The sequence below is a fragment of the Aricia agestis genome, chromosome 21, assembly GCF_905147365.1.
Source record: "Aricia agestis chromosome 21, ilAriAges1.1, whole genome shotgun sequence".
Taxonomy (NCBI): domain Eukaryota; kingdom Metazoa; phylum Arthropoda; class Insecta; order Lepidoptera; family Lycaenidae; genus Aricia; species Aricia agestis.
The window spans coordinates 5,094,336-5,122,045 of NC_056426.1; the positions used below are offsets into that span (position 1 = coordinate 5,094,336).

Consider the following 27,710-nt stretch of genomic DNA (forward strand, 5'->3'; position numbering starts at 1 on the left):
GGCAATGATTCCGCGCCGTCCTTTTTCACCTGGCGTATGAAAGACGGGCGTGAGTGTGAAGAGAGAAGGACGATGTTTGATTTTTAGAGTCAGGCGAGCTCTTAAGAATAATTGTCACTTGTATAAAAACACAAAATTGTGTACCTAATACATGCATAAAGTATGCAATATGCATTTTTTTTTATGAAAGAAGGGGGCAAACGAGCAAACGGGTCACCTGATGGAAATAGGGGAGGATAGGGAAGGGAATTGGGCCTCCGGTAAACTCACTCACTCGGCGAAACACAGCGCAAGCGCTGTTTCACGCCGGTTTTCTGTGAGAACGTGGTATTTCTCCGGTCGAACCGGCCCATTCGTGCCGAAGCATGGCTCTCCCACGTAGAGATGCATGTATTCGGGTCACATTTTGTAGACTCGCGGACAAAATTGTTGTCACAGTAATTATGCTAAGTACTCACATACGGTTTTGCTCTATCGAGCAATCGCTTAGAGTAAAAACCACGGCTCGGGCTTTCCTCCACACATTCAGCATTGCTCGATAGTTTTACTCTAAATCGATATATTTAATTCCATCAAGCCGGCTCGATGCGAGCCTTCGAGCTGTGAGTTTTGCGGTCCACACAGTAATTATTACTCGATTTGGAGTAAAACTATCGAGCAAGACCGTATGTGAGTACTAAGCATTTATACTTTTCCTTAGTTTTTATTTTTCGTAGTCCTGCGGGCAAAAAAAAATGTCGTGTGTGGCAAGTGGCAACCCTGCGGGCCGGTCAGCGGAGGCGGCGCGGCGGCGCGGAAACGGCGATAGCGAATTATCTCCCGGACGATTTGTTTGTTGAATATTTTATTAATCTCGCTGATGTGTTTTGTATTGCCGGCCGAGTTTGTTGAAATACATTAGGACAGCCCTTCTCAAAGTGTGCGAAGATTCATGTAACATGTTTTTAGAAATGTACTGACACCACCTTAGAGACAATTAATACAAAAACGAAACATTTTACTTTTTGTATGTCTGTCAAAATTTCACTTTTTAAAAGGTTTGAACACCGCGGGTCAATTCAAACCACAACGAGACGCATAGATGTATTTCTGTACTGATTTTTTTTTTTTTTATGAAATAAGGGGGCAAACGAGCAAACGGGTCACCTGATGGAAAGCAACTTCCGTTGCCCATGGACACTCGCAGCATCAGAAGAGCTGCAAGTGCGTTGCCGGCCTTTTAAGAGGGAATAGGGTAATAGGGGAGGGTAGGGAAGGGAAGGGAAGGGAATAGTTGAGGGTAGGGAAGGGAATAGGGTAGGGGTTAGGGGATTGGGCCTCCGGTAAACTCACTCACTCGGCGAAACACAGCGCAAGCGCTGTTTCACGCCGGTTTTCTGTGAGAACGTGGTATTTATCCGGTCGAGCCGGCCCATTCGTGCCGAAGCATTCGTGGGAGAATAATTGGCAGATTTCAATTGCGTGAGACGTCTTGCAAATCTGTCAAATCCATACAAATTTAGAAATTCATCTACGCGTCGCGTTGCAGTCTGAATTGACCCTAAAATGTATGCCTACACCACTAAATTATCTTCCAATATCCGCGGATTCTTCTCAATTTGTGTCAAACACCGTAACTTTTGGGCTAATTACTGCCAAAGTAGAAACTAATGAATTGACAAAGTTGTGTTTCTCGTACGCTCTATTAGCGGCGCATTCCGGGGATTTCCCGCGGGGAACCCGCCAAAAGTTCGCCTGTCAAATAATATCGATTCTGCTAAAATTATAGTCTCGATATCGTTTCGATACAGTTTCGGTATAAAAATCTAAATTACATTATCATCCTCATCATTATCTAGATTTACGAAAAAGATCTCCGCTTGAATAAAGAATTCTTCAGGAACTGTACATTTTCCAGCAAAGAAGTAAATTTTGTCCTTCCTCGTGGTCTACTCTATATCTGTGCCAAATTACGTAAAAATCGGTAGAGTAGTTTGTCACAACTCAGATTAGTTTAAACAAAAACTCTTCAGCTTTATAATATTGGTATACGCGTAATTTTAATATCAAGCTTTGATTTAGTTTTTGTTTTAAGCTAGTTTTATACAGACGGTTTCTAGCGAAAATATTTTCGACAAGGCCAGGTTAATCTTTGATGTCAGACCGTCAATACGCGCTGTCAAAATCAAGCCTCGCAGCTCGACTATTGGAGGATTTTCATCTGACAGTTGACATACAATATGAGGAAAAAGTTTTGATAAACTTTGAAAAATATTGCTTTGTTGCTTAGCAACTCGTTTATCGCGCGGTAATCGCACATTTTTTTCTCAAAAAGGTCAATACAGACTGCAACGAGACGCGTAGATGCATTTCTAAATTATACTCCGCTCGGGCTAACTTGTCGCTAGCGGTCATTGCCTCCCTGTCAAAAACTTGTCATTTTCCATATAAAACCACGATAAACAATATCTGACACTTCATTGTCAATCGCGGTTTATATGGAAAATGACAAGTTTTTGACAGGGAGTCAATGACCACTAGCGACAAGTTAGCCCGAGTGGAGTATAGTATTGAATTGACAGATTTTAAAGACGTCTTGCGAATCTGTCAAATCCATACAAATTAAGAAATGCAATCTACGCGTCGCGTTGCGGTCTGAATAATTGATCCTAAAGGTGGCTTTCGGATCTTTGCCGCGAGCGACCGCGACCGACGAAAATTCAAACGAAATGCCACTTTATGACATAGGCGATAGGTTTTATTTTACTCTACCTACTAGGTTGCCACCAAAATGTCAGTAGAAAATGACACTTATGTTCTATGTCATAAAGTAGCATTTTATTTGAATTTTCACCGGTCGCGGTCGCTCGCGGCAAAGTTCCGAAAGCCACCTTAACACCATTCCATGTTTTATAACAAGTTAAAAAATTCTATCGTATAAACTATAATACGTGATTTTCAGTATAGTCGAATCAACGTAATATTCAGTATGATAAAAGTCCGCAAGTGTGTTGTGAGGAAATTCATTATACAGGGTGTAACAAAAATAAGTGATAATACTTTAGGGTGTGTACGTGTTCCTTGTAGAGAGTTCACTGTGAAAGTAGCAGCGCTGAAAGAACAAATTTTTTTTTCACTTTTGTATGGGGAAACTCGTGACGCTCGGGCCCTTGGCCATACAAAAGTGAAAAAAAAATTTCGTCTTTCAGCGCTGCTACTTTCACAGTGAACTCTCTACAAGGAACATGTGCACACCCTAAAGTATTATCACTTATTTTTGTTACACACTGTATACAGTAAGATAAAAGTTTTAATATTCAGTAAGGTAAAATGTTTTGTGAGGAAATTAATTTTACGCGGGTCAACCGTACATTTTTTCGTATCTAAAACTCGGTCAAGTATCTGAAGACTCAGCTGGTATGTGATATGGTCGCGCTGAACTAACGTCATCAAATCGAGTCAACCGATGTCGTTTTAATGGCGGAAAGTGGTACGGTTCCTGCGCGGTTAACCGACTTCCAAAACAAAGAACGTTACAATATCAGGTTATAACGTCGGTTGAATTTGATATTAGGTCACGCCCAAAACGCCCGGAACCGTTAATTTTTCCGGGATAAAATGTATCCTTTGTTTTTTCCCGGGACTCGAAATTTCAGCAAAATTGATTCACCGATTTGGCGTGGAGAGCTCACAAACAGACATATACACTGTTGCATTTATATTATTAGTATGGATGTACAGACTTACAGATCTATACAGGTTGTAACAAAAATAAGTGTTAATACTTTAGGGTGTACGTGTTCCTTGTAGAGAGTTCACTGTAAAAGTAGCAGCGCTGAAAGACCAAAATTTTTTTTTACTTTTGTATGCGGAAACTCGTGACGCTTGGCCCTTGCTCGTGACGCTCGGGCCCTTGCCCATACAAAAGTGAAAAAAATTTCGTCTTTCAGCGCTGCTACTTTCACAGTGAACTCTCTACAAGGAACATGTACACACCCTAAAGTATTATCACTTATTTTTGTTACATACTGTATATATAAAACCTGACTGACTGATTGACATAGTGATCTATCAACGAACTGCCCAAACCACTGGACGGATCGAGCTGAAATTTGGCATGCAGGTAGATGTTATGACGTAGGCATCCGCTAAGAAAGGGTTTTGATAAATTCCAACCCCAAGGGGTTCAAATAGGGGATGAAAGTTTGTATATAATAATACTTCTTAACGCGAGCGAAGCCGCGGGCAAAAGCTCGTTAATAATATACGTCTAGTCTCAACTGAACGTTGTAACAAAAAAAAAAAAACATTTTCACAGAGAGAATGATAAATGTTTCTTTGAGTTGGGAGCTTTTTATAAACGCTAGATTGCGAGGAATGTCAGCCTGGTCTTAAGATTCACCAGCTGCTCTGAATACGGGGAAATACACAATATTCCAGCACAAAATGAGGTTTGCTTCCGACGCTTTTTTTTTGTTCTTTAGTTTTTTTTGTTTTTATGAAATAAGGGGGCAAACGAGCAAACGGGTCACCTGATGGAAAGCAACTTCCGTCGCCCATGGACACTCGCAGCATCAGAAGAGCTGCAGGTGCGTTGCCGGCCTTTTAAAGGTAATAGGGGAGGGTAGGAGATTGGGCCTCCGGTAAACTCACTCACTCGGCGAAACATAGCGCAAGCGCGTTTCACGCCGGTTTTCTGTGAGAACGTGGTATTTCTCCGGTCGAGCCGGCCCATTCGTGCCGAAGCATGGCTCTCCCACGTATATCGCTAGTTGTAAAGGATAAGATTACAGTTGCCATATTATTAAGTCATATTCTGTAACTTATTTAATGGGACTAGAGATCGCCCAATGGTCGAAATTAGACCCTTTTAATTATCTTTTGCTTTGGGCTTCCGTTTAAAGTATTGACTATTATTTCAGATTTAATAAAAAAAAAAAACAACAATCCATTTTTAATTTGACAACCAATGATATTCTACTTATACAGATCTGTTACGTTCATACTATTTTCCGGCTTAAATCTCTTCCGAACAACATTGACAAATTTGACAGATAAGTGAAACAAAAGATACGAAATGCCTTTTACATAAAAGAGACAGACTAAATAAAAGACGAGCCGATTGGGTCGTATTTGAAGCCTCACAAAGCGCGCGGTAGTAACATATCTGCTTTGAGTTTTTATATTATATATCATTGTTGACAACAGACTTCAACCATTAAAAAATAGACATAATTCGTATGTATAAGGTTGTCATTTAAAATATGGTAGTGTGCACAGTGTGTGTAATGTTTTATTTGGTACAAATAATTAATAATTTCCAAAAAAATATGCTTTTATCATACATTTTTAGCTCGATGCACTCCTGCACCCTATTAACTATAACTGTGGATAATTTCATTCACCTACTTTTCCGCATTTTTCGTCGACAGGGATTCAAAGTTTTTCGGTCGCGTGCTAGGGTTCGAGGATTTGGAGAGAAAGACCTGGTGACTCTCTTGAAGACTTTATTAACACTGCACTAAACACTAGGTCACAACACTTAGCACTAAGTCCAAACACCAATCACTAGGTCCAATCACTAAGCACTATCACTGTCCTAGGTCGTAGCCAAGTCGCAGGTTTCACTGGTTCACTCACTATTGATCACTTGTTGTCGCCTCGAAGATCGCTCGAACTGAACTGAATTGCCGGGCCGTCTACCTGCGGCTTTTTATATGGCGAGACGAATTCCAGAAAGTTCCCGATTCACGTAAACAAGTAAACAAGTATGGGAACTTTCTAGGAGGCTCCAGCATGTACCACCTAGCGCCATCTAGTTTCGAGTAGGGGATTTATGCCTAGTGTGTCCCCTGATCAGTTTCGCTGGTTTGCCGCTAGATGGCACCACATGTCCGTATACCGTGTACCGTAACAATACTTTAGGATGTGTACCTGTTCCTTGTAGAGAATTCACTGTAAAGTAGCAGCGCTGGAAGACCAAATTTTTTTTCACTTTTGTATGGGGAAACTCGTGACGCTCGGGCCCTTGCCCATACAAAAGTGAAAAAAAAATCATCTTTCAAAGCTGCTACTTTCACAGTGTACTCTCTACAAGGAACACGTATACACCCTAAAGTATTATCACTTATTTTTGTTATACACTGTATAATACCTATAATATTATGATAATAATATTATTATACTGCAAAGTTTGCAATATGTCGGAATTCAGTGGAGAACAAAAGATGTATGTAAAGAGTATGTGCTAATAACGACCTCTATTCCGACCTATGCGTAATATTCCCTATTTAAAAAATATATAGTCCGTGCAATCCACCAAGACGCGCCCCGTCACTTTTTGGGCGAGCATTTTTCCCTTTGACCGTGACGCTTTTTCTTAATTGATCTATTTATTGTAGTGTGCGCGTGCACTCAAAGGTTATTAGTGTGTACCGATAACACTCAAACATTGGCGGAAGCTTGCACACATATACTATAAACGATTACGAGGATTAGTGGGACGCGTCTTCGTGGATTGCGCGGACTATAACTTTCATTCGGTTGATGAACGTTGCAATGTGAACTAACCCGTCATATCACTCTTTACTTATAATGTCAAATAGTTATTAAGTCGTGTGACGTGGGAGAGCCATGCTTCGGAGCGAATGGGCCGGCTCGACCGGAGAAATACCACGGGCTCACAGAAAACCGGCGTGAAACAGCGCTTGCGCTGTGTTTCGCTGAGTGAGTGAGTTTATCGGAGGCCCAATCCCCTACCCTTTTCCCTTCCCTACCCTCTCCTTTTCCCTCCCCTACTCTCCCCTATTACCCTATTCCCTCTTAAAAGGCTGGCAACGCACCTGCCGCTTTTCTGATGCTGTGTCCATGGGCGGAAGTTGCATTCCAAAAGGTGACCCGTTTGCTCGTTTGCCCCGATATTTCATTTAAAAAAAAGTCTAGCCGAACGATTTTAAAGGCTTAGCTATACCGCAATGAAGCAATGCACCACCGAAGAAATTGATTTCAAAGATGGCGAACCTACGGTTCCCACAATAACTGCGAATTCGTGCGAATTCGCAGCGCAATGTCATTTTTAATATGAGTTTCGTCTCAGATATTGATGCGATGCGAATTCGCATTTGTGCGGGAGCCCTATGTCAATTTAATGTTGGACACAGTTGGACATGATATTCTGTCAGATGGGTTTGACATAAAACTAGGACTTTGAATCCGTTGTGGACTTGTGGTCTGTGGATGATTTATACAGTATTTTCAAAATAAAAAGATAAGTCGCGCGCGTCGCCTAGTGAATCATACCGCGAAGCTAATAAAAAGTGGCGGTTAGGACATTGATTGAATGTCGTATTTGCAATGCAAATCACGATTAAGTCTATTGGTTAACCGAAGCGGGTCTGAGCGGACTAAATTTGTTTCGGCTTTTTAATTACTCGGTATCGATGGTATTTTTTGCGGCTCGCTGTTGCCACGTGCCAATTTGCTTTGTGTCGACCCATTTTGATGTAATGTAAATAAGGAAAAAACACGACCAGCAGGCTTGGCATGACATGCGAAAGAACAAAAATACAGAGTCAGATTTGAGACAAAAAATGAAAGGTTTCCTTTGATAATCGGGCATTTTGTATATTTATGTATAGGTACTAAGTTTCACGATAAGTGCCAAATAGGCTATCCGCCACTTAACTTGACAGATGAAGTATGGAGAAGCTGTCAAAAAAGCTGTGAATAGCCTATGCCACGAAAAAAAATGTTTTATTTTCGAATAGATTTGTAACAAATACTTTCAGAACGTTGATGCTAATGGTGCCTACCACCGGTTCGGGAACTATCCCGGCGAGAAGAACCGGCGTAAGAAACTCGCAAAGGGTCCCACTTTTTACCAAAAAAGTGAGAAAAAATTAATCTGTTTAAAATAAAATTTACAATTGTAACTTAAAATTATTATACAATGTCAACATTCATACATAATTGTAAGTCATAATATAATAATGTAGAAGTAGCCTTGCAAGGAGCCATCCTACTCCCAAGATGTGCCATCGTTTATGAAATCATTGACCTTGTAATAGGCTTTGGCACACAAACATTCTTTGACTACTTTTTTAAATTTATTAATCGAAAATTTTGAACGTTTTCTGGGATTTTATTGTACAGGCGTATACATTGACCTTTAAACGATTTACTAACTTTACTAAGTCTGATCATCGGCAAATCCAGCTTGTGCTTATTTCTGGTGTTTCTACAATGAATGTCACTTTTAGCTTTAAATTTACTTATATTTTTTCTAACATATATTACATTATCCAAAATGTATTGAGAAGCGACAGTTAGAATACCAATTTCTTAAAATTTATCTCTCAGAGATTCAAAAGAAGACATTTTATAAATAGAGCGTATGGCTCGCTTCTGCAGCACAAATATTGTATTAATGTCGGCAGCGTTTCCCCATAAAAAGATTCCATATGCCATTCTACTATGAAAATAACTAAAATATACTAATCGTGCCGTGTCTTCATCAGAAATTTCTTTGATTTTATTATCTGACACACTTTATCAGAAAGTGGTGAAACCAGCCCTAAGAAACCTTTTCTAATAGCGGCATAGCGGTGCTGCAACGCCGCACCGCTGTGTCGCCGCAACGCCGGTCGGAGTGGGGGGGTGTTAGGTTTTGTCGTTACGGAATTTTTTGATTCGGTCACCGCGCTCAAAGCCTGCGCTAAAATATTATATAGCTTAAAGGTACAAGTTGGAACCGAGCGACTCGCGACAACAGAAGAGGACGTGTCGCCACGACACTACTGGTTTGTATGTAAGTATCAGTGGCGAAGAGTCCATATAACCCGATTCCCGTCGGCTTCCCTTTTCAAAAATCGAATCTATGGGCCAAATACATTTTTATCTAATAAATATTTTACATAGGTACTTAAAAAAACTTTGAATTCACTAAACGCCTACAAAATTTTATATCCAATAATTTTTTCTCTCACTTGAAATAGTTTGAAATAATAATTAATCGCCTACAAATTTATATAGGCAATGCAACGTGCAGGCCATCTACGATAGAAGCCGATAAATTAGCGGGTTATTTCTTCATACAACGATATTTCATAGTAAGCATCTGTCCTTTTCATTCCTGTGAACTGATCGTCATGTTCTGTCTCGTTCTACCACGCGCCAATATACTCGGAAATAAGCCAATACTCGGCGAGTTATTACGGAGAAAGGTTTATTAGCAACGCACAAGTGCAAGCGAGAAAGATAAACTTCATGAAGTAAAATTGTTATGAGTCAAATGGCGGATGAGTGTTTGTAAACAACTTGTGTTGTTTTGAATGTTATTTGTTTTAAAGCGTTAAAAAGAGTGCAGTGTCGCGAATTTAAATTAATTTGTATTGTGATTTGTTAATTGTGATTTGTGACTCGTACAGCTGAGACTGTTGTCTGACAGATTATTTGCTGTCGAAGGAAATTTCGTTTTCCAAACTTAGTTTTGAATGACCGTACTGTCCGTATGTGCCGTCAGTCGTCACGCATACAACTTAACTCAGAAGGCATTTTTCATTCAAAGGCATCATTATCAAACTTGAAACTCGAACATTGTTGAACATCAGTGCTGAGCGTTTTGGTAAGTAGACTTTTTACTCCGGCTTCCCTTCCGAAAATATTCACCCTTCGCCACTGGTATGTATTTCTATGAAATACCCTGCGCAAAGTAGCGACACGAAGCTAGCGACATATTCATTGAAATACATAGAACCAGTAGTGTCGCGACGACACTTCGCGTCGTCTGCAGTTTTCGCGTGTCGCTCGGTTCCAACTTTCCTTATAGTGTCTAAACACACTAGGCCGAAAATACGCGGCCAAAGTTCAGCATGACGCTTGTAATGCGCTACGCATACAGTATAACGCGACGTTATTTCGGTATGGTGTGTCATGAGTAATTTAAAAACATTGCATGCGTAATCATGCCGAATTTCGGCCGTGTTTTCTCGGCCTAGTGCGTTTAGATACCTACTAAAAGTAGTCACGTGCAGAACGCACAAAAATAATTCGTCGTCCTGCAAATCGGTAAATGTGATTGCGGCGTTACAATCCGATTGGGAAATTACGATTTCCCGCACCCGATAAACCGTTCGAGTTATTTTCTATCACTTCGATTGTATAGTCTAATCAAATAAATAGTCGTAAAAAATATAGTAATTTTGTATTGCACCGCTATTCAATTTTTAACAGATTTTTTAAAATAAAGTTTAAGCTCGGGAGCGTTCAAGTGTCTGAAAATTAACTGTTGCTCTACACGCTACAGGATGTAATAAAATAAAATGATAATGACAGAAATAAATCAAGATAGAACGGCTAAGCGGGTGGAGTACGCGTGGTTCAATCTTGCACAAGTGAGCAAGATTTGTTGAACGTTCATTTAGTCAGCGCGCACGTCTCGACTTGATTACACCTGGCCATTTAGCCGAAACTTTTTCGTTTTCGCTTCGTCATAGAATCGCCGCTCAAAATGATTGAAATTGACATAAGACGAGTCGAACGTCAACGTCATATTAACGAACGCTTATGTCAATTCCATATATTTTCATCAGCGATTCTATAACGAAGCGAAAACGAAAAGATTTTGGCTCACCCCCCTGAGCGGTTGTGCAAAAATGCTTCATTGTGCAGTGTCTAATTGTAAAAACAGAAGTACGAAAGTGAATCGGTCAAAAGGAGGTATTTCTTTCCACGGGTAAGTAATTTTTTCTAACTAATTGCAAAGCAAAAATTGACACGATCGATTCCTTAGCAACGCACGCGCGTCACCGTTCTATCTTGATTTATTTCTGTGGTGATAATACTTCAGAGTTTAGGGTTTGCATATGTCCCTTATATTAAGACGTGAGTGGTAGAATCGAACAAACGTAACATTTCGTAACATACGGACAATAACTCGTTTTTTCCCTAAATATTTTAATAAAACTTGTAACTTATCTACTTCATAACCTAGCTAATATATCTGGCCACGCACATAATCCATAGTTTTTCTATTTCAAATAATTTTCCGGCCCTAAAACGGGAAGTTTGACGTCTTGATTTTATACAAGTCAAGCAGGGCTGATCTAGTTACTTGTGACTTCTATGTTTCTATGAGAAATGTTCTATACACATCGTAAAGTATTATCATTTATACCTTGTATTATACCTTGTAGTAATATCAACACGGCTACTCCATTCCATCGTCACAGTTTCCTTTGTACGAAGTTTGAGCAGTCAATTTGCACTGGTACAAGTTGCACCGACCTCCCACTTGGAACTTGCTAATATGCTACAGTAATAGGCGGTGGGCGCAACATCATCGTGTCCACAATATTATGATGCCGCATTGCTCTGTTTTCTAGCCATCATCTCTTTGTGATATTGCATTGTTCTTTAACTGAGAATCTATGTGTCAATTCAGACCGCGACGCGACGCGTAAATGCATTTCTAAAATACTGAATTGACAGATTTCGTGAGCGTAAAACGTCTTGCAAATCTGTCCAGTGTCCAATCCATACAAATTTAGAAATGCATCTACGCGTCGTGGTGCGGTTTGAATTTACCCTTAAGGTCAATTCAGACAGCAACGCGACGAGGCAAGGCGAGGCGTGGCGCGGCATACATTTGTATGGATTTGACAGATTTTAGTTGCATGAGAAATCTGTCAAATCCATACAAATATAGAAATGCATCTACGCGTCGCATTGTTTTCTGAATCAACCCTTAGACAACGTCTTTCTTGCTAAGCTAGTTTTACATCCCCGGAAAAATTCGGGAGAAATATAATTTTTGTTACTTTTTTTATGCCAGTACACTTTTTTTACAAATTTTTAGAGATACTTCGGCGTTTCTGTTTTGTTTTAAATACATATTTTTCGTACTGCAATTACGTGACACTCTATCCAAAATTACCGTTAATGATGATAATATCTTTGATATTGTTATCACCCCTTTACTATTTTTACAGTAAACTCTATATAAAGGATACGTCATACAAACCTCAAAATATTAATATTTTGTTTTGCTTCACCGTGTGAACGAATAATGAATGTTGCCTAAAATAATTCAAACAAACAAAAACTACTTTAACAAATCATAGAAGCCTCTCGCGAGAACACGAAAGCGGTCTCAGACTTCATGAGTAACGTATGAACGGCTTTCACGAGTTAAAAATACATTTTCATTTACACAAAGATAAAGAACTCCACAACTTTTTGATAAATGACTTTCTGAGTGGAGTTTTAGAATACATTCAAAATGTTAGGAAAATATTGTTTTTGTCAGACCACGAATTGATGATCCGGCAGACATTGTTTTGAAGTTTCATTATGAGAAATAGATGTGTAACTACCGCAGAGATTCAGACCGCAACATGATGCATTTCTAAAGTATGGATTTAACAGATTGCAAGAAGTCTCACGCAATTGAAATCTGGCAATAAAGTACTTTAGAAATGCATCTACGGGTCGCGTTGCGGTCTGAATTGACCCATAAGGGAAAAGAAAGAAGCTCACACATACTGGGATAAGCCCACAATTAATGTTAACAAAATCGGTCCAGTCGTAGAAGAGCTTAATACTCTAGGCAGAACTGAAAACTAAACAGGCATAAGTTTTCGATTTCGAACTGGATTTCCTACGCCGTTGCAATATTCTTCCTCCGTCTTACGTAATATTATCGATCAGATATGTATGTATTGCTGCGAATTCTAAATGTTTGACCCACAACAAAAATAAATTCACCCCTAAAAATAGATGGCAGGCATAGTCGCGGGCGGCAGTATATTTTTGTGGGATTTTATGGAATTCAATTAGTACCGTCATGAATTTTAATTTGGGAATAAACTATACTATAGTAAATTATACTAACAAATAACAATACTCGGTGTGCGACCAAATAGTTACTATAATGACGTGGCTGGGAAACCTTTACTTATAAATTTTTGCACAACTAATTAGACAAGGTTTACCTATTTTTGTTTGACACAGAATGCCTTTGCTAATCGAAATATTGCGAATAACGCACTTCACTTCTAAATTTGTATAGTTTTGACAGATTCGCAAGACGCAATTGAAATCTGTCAAATCCATACAAATGTATGCCGCGCCGTACCTCGCCTCGTCGCGTTGCGGTCTGAATTGACCCCTAATTTGTATAGAAATCTATTAACATGTTTCAATTGCATGAGACGTCATGCAAATCTGTCAATTCAATACAAATTTAGAAATGCATTTACGCGTCGCATTTTGGTCTGAATTGACCCTAATTTATACAAGAAATGTCTGTCATTGTTTGGCATGGAAAGATCACATGATTAATGTATCTCCATGAAAAATTTCATCTTAATATTAAGTATTTTAAAGCGTTTAAGCATTAAACAGACTTACAAACTTTCGCATTGCTAATATCAATATGGATTAGTAAGAGGTTAAGAAGATAGTTACTTTCTCAAGGTCTAAACACATACAAATTACAAAGACCAAAGTTCTACTAGTACGGGAGCCCTAGAACATTTTTTTATTACTATCAAGCTAATTTTTTGTGAGTAGCTTCATTTTGATAAGACGAACGACATTTTCATTTGCGAAAAATCTTGAAAGTGGTAGCTGACAGATATAGAAAGGATTTCATACTTTGACTTGATGGTCCTAAAATATGGATTGTTCTATTTGTAGGACAATGTTAGTCTTAAATTATATAACTATTAATCTATCAATATACAAAAAATCAGCTTGTTGGGGTTCCGTTTTAGAGTTCAGTAGTCAATCAAATTTTGTTGATTCACAAAAAATTAGCTTGATAATAATAAAAATTGTTCTTGGGTCCCCGTACTATTCGGTCTGTCCGTACATAAATATCTTCCTACCGTAAGAACGTGGCAAGAACTAATATTAGGCCCACAGAATTCCATTTTGTGACAATTTTGTGGTTCTCTAAAGAGATTTCGTCGGCTTACGCGATACTGCACTCTATCACGAGGGCCGTAGAGTACGTTATCGAGAAATTAATGGAATGTGTTGGAGTAAGTAGGTATAGTGATGAGGAATGTCGGTGTTTGTAGTCCAAGTCAGGAGCGGAGCGAAATTATTTATTTATTTATTTCTTTATTTATTTTCTACTAGATGACGCCCGCAACTCCGTTGCGCCAAGAATCGTTTATCGCGTGGGAACCGTACATTTTTCCGGGATAAAAAGTATCCTTTGTCCTTTCCCGGGACTCAAAGTATCTCCATACCAAATTTCAGCAAAATCGGTTCAGCGGTTTGGGTGTATGAGGTAAGAGGTAACAGACAAACAGACAGACAGACACACTTTCGCATTTATAAGATTAGTATGGAAGTATGGATTTCATCTGTTTTTTTTCAATTACTGTACAGAACTTGTTTTACAATATTTTAAATTGAAATATCATCTTTTAGAACAATAACTTACATTGGACCGCTAATCACTTAATCGGTACTTACGCTAAAACGAAAATTATATAACTACCAACTGCAATTATGCCTTGGTAGACATTTCCTTGACTAAGTTGCCTGCTTCCCACTTCCTGACAAAGTGCTGGATAGGCTATTCACAACTTTCTTGACAGATTCTCCATACTCTATCTGTCAAGTTAAGTGGTGGATAGCCTATTCAGCACTTATCAGGAAGTGGTGAAACAGGCTCTTAACATGGTATTTCGATGATTCAACTTTTTCTTAGAGTCAATTCAGACTGCAACGCGACGAGGCGAGGCGAGGCGCCGTGGCATAAATTTGTATGGATCTGACAAGACCTCTCATACAAAGTTATGCCGCGCCGCGCCTCGCCTCGCCTCGTCGCGTTGCGGTCTTAATTGACCCTTAGATATAAGGACGTTATGTGACCAAAACTTTAAGTTTGAATTAAACCTGTTTTATAAGAAGTATAAAATATAATCAACTTACCGGAAAAATCTTTGGGCTCACTTCACTTTCTTTTTCACAATTCACTCCGCAATTCTTATCTGAAAATAAAGTAAGTAAAGTTTTTTTTTTTTATCTTGAAAACATAATATTTTAACTAACGTTAAAAGTTAACTGTTAAAAAAAATAACCACATACCCTCCAAAGTTGAATCAGACCATACATATTAAAATACATTAAAAAATATGCGGCTCGATAGCCCCGAGGCCTTAGAAATGCAATTAAAAGGAAAGAAAATACTTGTGTTATAATTATCATGAAATATGAAACCGCCATGAAGCAACTTAATTACACCTCTACGAGCCTTTCAATATTTTTGATACAGATAAATATCAATTTTAAAATAAACAAGCGGCCGGCCCAGCCGGGCCATTGAGATCCTAATCCCACTGAAATTAAAGTCAATATTTGTTTTGGCGTTTTTGAATTCGGTTTTAATAACGATGGATTATGAAGGGTTGATGGTGAAGGTGAAGTGAAAAATAGGACACCAAAAGTAATTAAATTGATTTACGTCGTGTACTTTTTTCGTGTTGTTTTGTATGGATATTGTGGCTTAGAAGCCTATGTGGCATAATATGAGATATCTTAATAAAAATCTTATCTTATATCGTTAAACGAGCAATTCTTGTATATATATATAGTCACTTTGCACTAAACGTCAATGTCAATGTCATTGTCCATAGATAATGCAACACAGATTATGAATAAAAAAGGCACAAAACTGTCAGCTTAACGAAACCAGCCACTGCCCACTGGTGCGGGAACGATTATATTATTATGTGACAGATGACAGATTTACAAAATCGCGACCTCTCATCCCTTGAATCGCACCGTTCACACACAAGCAATAAGATTTATCTAATAGCCGATAGTAGAGTCGGTCGCTCGCGAAATGATGGTGCTAATACCATAAGTTACTTTTTACAACCCCGATATGGGGGTCTGCTATAAACATTCTGTCATAAAATATTATTACCTTTATCTGTTTACTGTTTAGTCACTATAGTGCAACTAGATTCTTATGTCATAGGCATCATCGTGGGAGAGCCATGCTTCGGCACGAATGGGCCGGCTCGACCGGAGAAATACCACGTTCTCACAGAAAACCGGCGTGAAACAGCGATTGCGCTGTGTTTCGCCGAGTGAGTGAGTTTACCGGAGGCCCAATCCCCTGTCCCTTCCCTACCCTCCCCTATTCTCTTCCCTTTCCATCCCTATTCTCCCCTATTACCCTATTCCCTCTTAAAAGGTCGGCAACGCACCTGCAGCTCTCCTGATGCTGCGAGTGTCTATGGGCGACGGAAGTTGCTTTCCATCAGGTGACCCGTTTGCTCGTTTGCCCCCTATAAAAAAACATCTTATGGGAGTGACAGTGAGTGTTGGATTACTTTAATTATTACTCTTGTTAAACCCAAAAAATACGTAACCCAAAAACGTACGAAAAAAAACCGATCGTGCTGTAATGGATCCACCACTCCAAAGAAAAACTTAAAGCTGGGACCATAATTATTGCCTGCTTGTAAGCAGCTGTTTTGCACTCACGCCTCATATCCTTCATCTGTTACGGACTTTCAAACCATTTTCGAAAACTTTTTAACCGACTTCCAAAAAACGAGGAGGTTATATATTCGGCTGTTGATATATTTTTTTATTTTTTTTATTTTTGTATGTTCAACCACTACTCCGCCGTTTGTGAACCGATTTTCAAAATTTTTGTTCTGTTATATTAGGTTTCACTCCAATTTGGTCCCATTTTCATAAAAGTGGTGATCTGATGATGAGATCCATGAGTAATCGAGGGAACTCCTCAAAATTTATATGGAAACATATGGTGATTTTGATTTTATGAGAAGCATCCTAAGCATATGCTACCAAAACGCAAGATTTTGCACCAAGGTATACTATGGTTCCGAAGATACTAAGAGAACTCCGGATTCCTTATAGATACAAGTTTGGGGGTTTAGGCGTTGTTTTAAGAACTGAAAGCATATGCTACTATGCAAATTATATTCATCATCATCATCATCATCACTACCATGTCAGGGTCACCAATGTCACAACTCACATGGTTGTATATGGATATGTATATCGTTGTATGCAAGCTTGCTTTCTCATTATAAGTACTTATAAAAGAGAAAACATCTTATTTTATCATCAAAATGATGAAGATTGAGTACAGAAATAGTTGAGGTTTAGCCGAATTCGCAAAAATACACTATTAGATAGGAAAAAATATTTAATACTTTTTAGTTCATATTATAAGGATGTTATTATTGTTTTTACCTTGGAAGTCGGTTTTAATTTTTTGTTAAAAATAATAATCAATTTCCAATTACTTTCATTAAACCATAAAGTTAGCATACCTAGCGGAATAGAGAAACAAAGGCCTGAGCAAGAGAGATGTCACTATCAGTAACACCGCGTGGTAAAAAGAGACGTGTGATGCATGACAGCAGCACTCTTTTTTTGACGTTCAGTCGGCACGTGCCGCACGTTGACAATTTAATCTCATAGAAATCATGTTCAATCATGCTTGTGTAAGTGTATACGTACACATATTGTTACACACAGATGAAACCAATTTCGGTTACATTAATTGACAGCTCGAGATTGTGTCTCTATTCCGCCAGGTATAATAACCTAATGCATTAAACTGAATATAATATTATCTAAAGAAATTACCATAAAACTATATATAATTTTTAAGTAATTAGAATGTTTAATAAATAAGCTATTAGTGGCGCAAATACACATAGTTAATTATATTTGAAACAAAATACTAAATCGGTGGTCAAAGTTGAAATAGCTAGTTTTGAATAATTTTAGAGCAAGACGCCCATTTTGGGCGCTTTACAGACGGGCTATTATTATCTTGAATCTTCCCACTTTGCACTTTTGCGACAGAATAGGCAAAGTGTATATGTATATCGTTGTATGCAAGCTTGCTTTCTCATTATAAGTACTTATAAAAGAGAAGACATCTTATTTTATCATAGGACGGATAAGTGGCCATAAAATATAAATATGTAATTTAAACGATGTCTTTACACGCATAAAATCCAATTTAAAACGTCATTAAGCATCTTTAATTCCAAGGCAACATAGTATAAATGACACACAGTAGTGTAATTCCGACGTGTTTTTGAAATCAAATCAATCATTACACCGTTTACCGTGCGCACAACGTGTGTGCGTTTTGCTACTTGAAGATTTATGAAATAACGTTGCACCCGATTATAATTCAATAATTATATTTGTTATATTGTAGTGTTGTACTGTTACCATTATTGTACAAATAATATTCTTTCTATTTGAAATTGCTATCTTACAATGTCCTTGTTCGTCGTCAAAGTAGAAACCATAATAGCCGCTTACTGATCGAGCGAGCAGCCTCGCGAGGCTGTCTCGTGAGGCAAACCCTCGGTCGGTCAAGACGTGCCTCGCCCAATTCCTACGTACGCGCTGCCTCGCCCGAGCGTGCCGCGGCCCGAGCCTCGCGAGGCTGCTCGCTTGGTCAGTACACGGCTATTGAGCGAGCAGCCTCGCGAGACGAGATGTTAACGCGTCGACGAGATATCAATTTGCTACTTTAAGATAATAATAATACATATTCTGATATAGCGCGATAGATTACTCTGCGTTCGGTAGACTCAAGCAGGCCAGTATGGAGTCTACTGTGTAATATTACGCTGTGTCACCGGGGTACCTGTCACTTCTCAAATCTTAATTAGGGCCCCGACGTTTCACTTATAAATTCATAAGGCGGCCCCATTTTTTTCCCCAACTTTTCATAATTTCCAAATTATCGCGGAGATTTTCATCTCGAAATCGAGTTATTGGGATGTTTTAAGATTGCGAGCGTTTTATTTTATGCGGCCTCTTCACTTTGGTCTAAGATGGACAAGGGATACGAACATGCAGAGGCATGAGAGGAGGATAATATAATCCATACCTAATTACCTACTTACATCAAAAGAAAATCACGTGTCGTGTCTGTGTAAACTGATTTATATGTTCGGTATTCATTTACCTAATAGGTAGGTACAACAGTTTCCGTATGTATATACCTTGCGTGGTATTCATACTTATTTGATTTTGACAACCCTATTTTCGGAATATCTGACAAGTGGAATTGGTGTGGAATAAAGTCGACCTTCGCGCGGCGCCAGAGAGCTCAATGTCGGCTGCTCGCGTGCGGTCCGTTTGTTATTATTACTTATGTAGGCACATAAAACGGCGGCATTTGTGAACATCAAAGCAGTGAGACTTCTGTACTTATACTATTATCTATTCTGTGAAATAAGTCATAAGATAATCTAAAAAAATTATCATGATCTTCTACTGTATGACACTCTTACACAATGTTTCTGACGCTCTATGCCTGTTTCTATTTTTCAGTAAAGTTCGCACCCAAAATCTTTTTCTCCTCTCCTTCAGTGACGCCAATAGTTTCTTCTTCAATAAATCACAGACAGTCAAAATTGCTCCGCGTAATGGCGCATTTTCACTGGTCGATGAACCGGTCGATGATCACCGCATGCGGGGTGCGGGAGATCATGACCAATAGACATGCGCCATTCGTTGTCATAGACTCCCCGTATGCTGTATACCGTACGAGTTAACGACTAATGAAAATGCGCCCTTACATCAATTGTTGTTCCATGGCAAGAACGTCTGTAACTGGCGACGAACACAGAGGTTCTCCCCAGCCCTGCGGGCCCTATCGACTAATGAAAACGGTTCCCCGAATGCGGGCCCTGTAGCATGCGTTTCAGAAATCTCCCGCACCCCGCATGCGGGCCCTATCGACCAATGAAAATGAGCCATCATATTCGTCTATCGCCCATCATCGATGTCGTTTGCGGTTGCTATAGACATCTTTACAATCGTGAGAAAAGGGTGCAGAACCCTTTTTTAGGGTCAACTCAGACCGAAACGGTATGGATTTGGCAGATTTGCAATACGTCTGAATCTGTCAATTCAGTACAAATTTTGAAATGCATCTACGCGTCGCTTTGCGGTCTGAATTGACCCTTAGGGTCACAGACGACGAAAAACTTCCGTCATTTATGTTAGGGTTCGTTTTTATATCACAATGTGATGAGACGATGCGATGCCATCCAAAATTGGAATAAACCCGTGTTCGGAACACGGGCGGGACTGCTGTGGGCTCAAGTCTATAAATTAAATTCGAATAGTTTTGTGTAGTTAATAAGTTTTAAATTAATCTTTGTGTCATCAAATGCGTCGCGGCGCCTCGTCAAATTGCAATATGAACTGACCTTTATACGGCCGTAGTTGTGAACAAATGCTAATCTGGAATGACTAACCAAATAAATAACATTGTCTGAATGTAAACTACCTGCGTGCCAAACTTCATTCAAACCGTTCGGGAGATAATACTAACAAACATACATCCATCCTCGTGGTATTTCGCGTTTGTATTAATCGGATTTGTGTACAATGTGTTAGTTTAATAAATGATTGTATTAACATTCGTACAAGATAGCTTTTGTAGCCACGTAAATATACAGGATGTAGTAAAACAAAGTTATAAATGATAATAATTTAAGGTGCCGTTTGGCAGCGGACGACATGGAGCAACCGCAGACGACGTGTCGCAGCGACACTACTGGTTTGTATGTATTTCTATGAAATACTCTCCGCAGCTAGCGACACGAAGCTAGCGACACTTATTCATAGAAATACATAGAGACCAGTTACAGCATAGTATTTATCGATACTTGATACCGACTACGTAAATATTTAGTATGGCGATTTGAGTTCCGCAAGTGACCGCTAGAGGCGCTGTAAAATTTTCCATACTAAATATTTACGTAGTCGGTATCGAGTATCGATAAATACTGTAGCTCTACCATGAGTTTAAGCAAGCAATTAGTTGCAGCAGACGTGCTGCAACTTCATGTAGCCGGCTTCCAACTTGTACCTTAAGGGTTGATTCAGATTTCAGACCGCAACGCGTCGCTTTCAAATCGCTCGCTAATCGCCAGTGTGATAAGGCACTAAGGTGTGTATGGGTCCCCTCTATAGAATTTAGTCTGAAAGCACCAGCACTGATAGAGTAACTTTTTAGCTTCTGTATGGGCAAATTCATGACACTGGGGCGCTTGCCCATACAAATCGCAAAAAAACTGAACTCTATGACAATTGACAATCTCAATACACACCCTAAGTATTATCACTTTGTTTTGTTACAGCCTGTAGAGTGCGCTGATTCTATGATATTCAACTTTATACAGCTTCGATGCAGCGACGAAGCAGCACATTGAGCCAATCATGGGCATAATTTATGGCAACTTGTGAAGTTTCAAGGTCGGCCCCATTTCACATAATATGGAGACTTCTTCTTTTCTTTGGCCACTTATGAGGTTTTTTTATTATATAAAGTAGGCCCCCTAGCTTTGTTTTTTATTTTCATATTTTTCCCTCTATTTTATTTCTTTTTTCTTTCCTTTTATGTCTATTTTGTTATAGTTTTTTCCCTTAATGAAGTTTCAAAGTAAGCCTTCCGGGCATGGACGACGAAGATTCAAGGCCGGCCCATCCCGCGCATGGACATTCCGACCCCTTATCGTGTCACCAGCGGAGTGCTAAGCCCAATAAGCCCGTCGCATAAAAATTACAATGATAAATGATCACTCGGCGCGGACGGGTCCGCTTAATAAATGATGGAAAAACTTTCCCGCCGCCGACGACGATTTCACAAAATATATTTCATGAGGCTGTCACCCGCAACTCCGTCGCGCCAAAATCCGTTTATCGTGCGAGAACCGTGCATTTTTTCGGACTAAAAATAAACATATATAACGCTCGTAATTTTACGCCTCTATATGTCCCACCCTACAACACCTACTACCGTAGGAATTCGTTTGTGTTAAGGTCGAGTGCACGATTTAACAAATTATTGAATACAAATCTGCTTGAAGACATAATATCCTCCCTTACACCAAATAAAATCAGAAAACTTTTGACTGATGCCTATTTTAATTCTATTCAGTAAACGCCTTTCTAAAAAAAAAAAAAAATTATATTCCTTTTCTTGTGCTTTAATAAGGTTTAGTTTAGCTTTGTTGCTTATTGTTAGTTAATTTTTTTTTTAATTTATTATGTTGCATAATAATTTAGATCATTGTGTTTGTCATGATTTGATGTTGAGTATGTTAAATTTAAGTTTTAACCTATTATACACTAGTGGAAACTTTTAATTGGCATATCGCTGTGTAATATGTATCTTATTGGAGTTGTAAATAGCTGTAAGTTTTCCCAAAATAAAAAATAAAAAAAAATAAAAAAATATTATGTCCTTTCTCGCGACTAATAATATCGTCATAACAAAATCGCTTCAGAAGTTTGGGGGCGAAGAGAAAACAGACAGACGGACGGACAGATAGACAGACACACTTTCGCATTTATAATATTAGTATGGAAGTATAGATTGAGCTCCTCTCGTCAGTAGGTAGTTAGGTACCCCAATAGGATGTATTACTGCTATGTTGCTGCTATTAACGCCTCCGTGGTCTAGTGGTTAGAGCGTCGCTCTCGACTCCGGAGGTCGTGGGTTCGAATCCCGCGTTGACAAAAATGTTATTTCCAAGTTTGGTTAGGACAATGCAGGCTGATTACCTGATTGTCTGACAAGTAAGATGATCCATGCGTCGGATGGGCATGTAAAAAGTCGGTCCTGCGCCTGATCTCTCGCCAGTCGTGTCGGTCTTCCGTCCCACTGGGTTATGAGAGTAAAAGGAATAGAGAGTGCTCTTGTGTACTGCGCACACACTTGGGCACTATAAAATTACTCCTGCGTACCTGGCCTGGTTTCAATGAAACCGGCCACCGTCACCGAAACCGGTGTGGGGAGTATTATTATTATCACTGCTATGTTAGCTGGGCAGCACCAGCACAGCAGGTAAACAAAAAGTTTCGTTTGACATTTGACAACGTATTCGTGCTGGTAGCGCCCTCTGTAGCGGCTCATTGCAAAAATCCGCCTCCATACAATTTGTATGGAAGCGGATGCGCGTATCGCACGCTGTGTCGGGGCGCAGCGGATTTCCGCTTCCATACAAATTGTATGGAGGCGGATTTTTGCGATGAGCCCCGGCACGGCCCGTCTCAGTGTGCTCACTCCTTAAGGGTGTTTGTGCACTACACGAAATTTTACCGTCCGGCGTTCATTAAACGTTTGCTTTCACGTTTGCCATATCAAAACGTAAGAAATCGGGACGCCGCGCCGCGCCGGATGGTAAAGTTCCATGTAGTGCATAAACGCCCTAATACATTTCAACAGTTTCCGTACCGACTTAGGATTGATACTTGATTCAGACCGCAACGTGACGCGAAGATACATTTCTAAATTTATATGGATTTGTCAGATTCTCAAGACGTCTCGCGCGATTGAAATCTGTCAAATCCATACAAATTTATGCAGCGCCGCGCCTCGCCTCGTCGCGTTGCGGTCAATTGACCCTTAAACAACGTCCTCATGACAACGTTTGAAATGATAACATAGGACTGTATTCCACATACGGCCAAACAACGTCTGTCGGCTCAGCGGTACTCTACATACATTGAACGCAACACCTCGCTGGGGGAGTAGTTTATTTACTATCTGCATCAGATTGGCTCGGCGCCAACGCGACAGGCCCACGTAGGCTTTTCGGCTTACTGATAATGTGATTTGTATTGTTTCGCCCGGCAAATAATAGAATTGATTTAGTTTTTGTAAGGCAAAAACTCGTGTATAAAGCTTAGTAAAGTGGTATTCGTAATCCTGTTGTAATTTGGAGTCTGATCGGCCAGGGATGGATTTTTATACTAATTTATTTATCAGTAGAAGCACCATCGAGGAAATTTATTCCTAGGCAGTTGTCGGACCTACGTCATGTGGTCGGCTTATGTCAATTCAATGTTAGCTGTGATCGGTCGGATGGGTTTGACTTAACGCGACCAAATTACTTAGGTCCGCCATCTGCCTACAAAGTTGAAGAGTATGTATAATGTACATGAGATAATTTAAAATATTATGTTATTAGTAGGTTTAGGGTCTCAGACAAGCAACTTGGCAAGAGATCTATCTGTGTACGACCGTTAGTCTTTACTCTATGATATAGATTCTATATTATTATTATGTATATGACACAGCCACGCCTATTCGTCTAATTCCCTCACTTTCTTGTACAACACGAACGTCTCTGGAGGTTATTGATTGTATATTGTTTTGATTTAATACGACGCAACTCTCACCGGGCTCGCCCGTTAAAAAAAACACTCACCAACCCAAAGGGCCAGGCCGCAACACTGCGTTGCGGCGTCGCATCGTAAAAATCTATGACGACGTAGAACCACAGATTGATACCGCATGTGTATGTACCTCGCGTGCCATTTCGCGTTCCCAAACGACGAGCAACGCTCGTCTTTCAAAAATCTGTTCTTTAGTCTGCTGTCGGAATCGGACGTCAATCGGAATTTTAAAAATGCCTAAATGCCTAAAAGTGCCGTATTGAGCTGTAGAAATTCAAATAGAAACGTTGACCTAGGTAATGGACACGTTTCTTATCGTCGGTACGTCACAGTAGATAGCAAAAAAAGTGACACGCTCGTTTTCATACAAATGAAGCGACATGCGGTATCTACCTTGATGTAGGTCTGTGCGTAGAAGGAAATTAAAATTTTCGATGTAATTCCGATGCATTTCCGCAAAAAATAATGCGTCGCATTTATGTGCGATGCGATATTTTTGCGATACGACGCCGTAAAACAGTGTTGTGGGCTGACCTTTTAGGTTAGGTGAGTGTTTTTTTTATAATTTGCCCTTATTACTTACACAGCTATACATGACGTCTAACGCAATTGCGATTTCAATTGAAATCTGTCAATTGAAATTGACAGATTTCAATTGAAATCTGTCAATTCAATACAAATTTAGAAACGCATCTACGCGTCGCGTTGTGGTGAGAATTGATCCTAATCGTACAATGTCGAGTCCGATGAAAGGGGTATGAAGATTTTTATATGGAGCCTAGCCGACCTACTGTCCGCCATTGTGTTTTTCCGCGTTCACGAATATTAAAAAAAAAAATGGATAGCTAACATCAATACAAACAAAAAATCTTGGACAAAACCACGTAAAGTGTCACATTTCGAAGAAATGAGCTGCCAAAGTTTTACCAATTTAAGATATTGCAACTTTCAAAATCTTCATACCCCTTTTTGGGCTGCGATATCGCATCGCATTTCTGTACGACGTTGTTTCTACGATGCGACGCCGCAACGCAGTGTTGTGGTCTGGCCCAAAAACATTATTTTCGTTTCTCCGAAAACAGTAGCTGTTGTTTTGAGGTAATATCAAAATATTTTGTTTACCGGATGTGTTTACCAATTTCATGCCGGCGACCAATATTGTTTTAGGAAGTTGCCCTTTAAATGGAATCGCGAGATGCCTACCTTTACCGCCGAAACTAGGTGGGCAGTTTTCAAGTAATTTTCTTGGTTTCTTGTGTTTTTGTTGTATCTCCGAATTTGTTCCGTCGGTTTTCCAGCACACTAATGTTAGTCTGGTGGATTTTTTTACTTTCCAAAAAGACCCTCTTCAGATTTATTCTATCTTTCTTTCTATATTCTTACATCGTTTACTTTAGATTGAGAAACTGAACTTGTTGCCATACTCTTACATCTTTTACCGTAGATGGTAGAACTTAACTTTTTCTTTAAAATTAATCCCATGTCTGCAAACCGCAAGTATTAAATTAACCAGCCCGAGGCATCCTGCGGCTGTCGTCACGATCCAAACTCCGCGGGGTGTCAAACTTTTTCAACGTTGACTAATTAGTTATTAAATTCCAATCAAAAGTTGACTTGTATCAATAAAATATCAGATCAAATTGAGGGCGATAGGTATTAATGTTGTCTTGAAGATGATCTTATTGAAATATTTAAGCAGCATCACATAAGTCTTGTGGTGGAAGTTTGAAGTGAAAATTTCTTTATTTTTCACATCTAGCACTCCCAAAGTGCAACCCGGTTTTTTTTTTGCGTTTCAAGCATAGAACGAAAGTAAACGCTGGCACATAATATAAAGACTATAGCTTCACGTTAAGCTAAGATGGATAACCAGGATTGCCAGCGCACAATTGACAACAAACACGGGCAATTAAAGGAAAACATATCTCGTAGTTGGTTCGTATATTTGTTGCCTATTGTGTTTGTTGATATTTTGCCAATGTGAAATTAATTAATTAATTATTAATTATGATTACCTGTGGTAACGACAAGGACTATAATGATGATGACGATTGTTAATTTGATTGACAACCATGATATCGACACCGATACCTACTCCTACACCTACGTGATACATCTATACCTCGATACACCTACATTTTACTGTGACGATAGATTTAATGATGACGAAAATGAAATTCGTTCCGAATTAATATGAAGAACGCGATAGTTCTTACTTCTTAGCAATGATCATTATAAGTGTCAATTCAGACCGCAACGCGACGCGTAGATACATTTTTGTATGGATTTGACAGATTTGCAAGACGTCTCACACATTTGAAATCTGTCAAAGCCATACAATTTTAGACGACGCATCGCGTTGCTGTCTGAATTTACCCTTAGCTCGCTGACTTCCCAACGATTCCCAATCTACTGTGTATGCCGCTTACGTACTGTGGTATTGTCTAAGGTTTTGGAAGTAGGTTAGCATGTTGGCTGGTTCCGGCCTGTTAGATGCTCGCGTGCCGATGCCAAGATTGCCCCGACTTAGATTAACGAGGCCCGGGCTAATGGGTGAAAAATATCCCCAGCCCCGGCCCCCGCCGGATAGGTCAGGATTGATTGGAGATGTTATCGAAGGTTTAAAAATTCGTGCCGTTGCCGTGTTGGTTTTGTACGCTGTGGTCAAGAGCCAAAATATGGTCCGTGAATGATTTTTAAGCTTTGGGTCACAACAATAGCCCTAAGATAGTCGACCTTGTGAAGAAGATGCAAGTTGCAGCCATAGAAATCACATCAGAATGCCAAGTTATATTTTTATTATTAAAGTTGAACATTGATTAAATTAATTATTAGTTTGATTATTATGTCGAAGTGGCCTTCAAGCAGGAAAATGTTGGGAACCCCTGTTTAGTACTGATACTGGTTTAGTATAAGGGTTAATTCACTGTGAGCGTCCGTGGCCTAATGGGCAGACCTTCGGTTCGCACTCCTAGAGGGTGCAGGTTCGAACCCGGGTGGAGGCGTGTACCTATGAGACATTTTCTGATCTCAAGTACATAATACGGACGCTCGTACGGTGAAGGAAAACATCGTGAGGAAACCCGCACATAGTTGGTCCCAGACGTATTGACTAGTTCTTTCCTCTGGACTAGGCCGACTATGATGCGAGAATGCCGTATGCGCTTGGGCAACCATACGGACATTTAAAAAATCTTGTCCCAGGCACTGCAGTATTTGAGGAGTGGTTACTTCGCTCTGAAAAATACTATATAAATCATCCACAACGGATGTAAAGGCCTAGTTTAATTCACTGTGGAAACTGGGCGATGCGATGCGAGTTTTATATACCGAGAAGATACAAATTGAATTGACAGACTTGTGTGTTGGTTGCCTGTTCCAATTTCGAATGGCTCATTTAAAAACACATCACGTCGCACGTTGCAGTATGAAGCGGCCCTTATAGCAGCTGCAGATAAGCCCCCAGGCGGCAAAACAGCCCGCTGTCAAATAATCCCCAAGCA

At 39.6% G+C, this 27,710-nt stretch overlaps 1 protein-coding gene across 1 annotated transcript in view; it reads right to left on the bottom strand.

Moving 5' to 3' along the window:
* Positions 1–27,710, bottom strand: part of LOC121737684 (octopamine receptor Oamb) — a 168,585-nt gene that overhangs the window by 114,325 nt on the left and 26,550 nt on the right. The window contains exon 2 of the mRNA XM_042129353.1: positions 14,926–14,984. The gene's annotated coding sequence lies outside the window, so the exon portion shown is untranslated. The remainder of the gene's footprint in view (positions 1–14,925; positions 14,985–27,710) is intronic.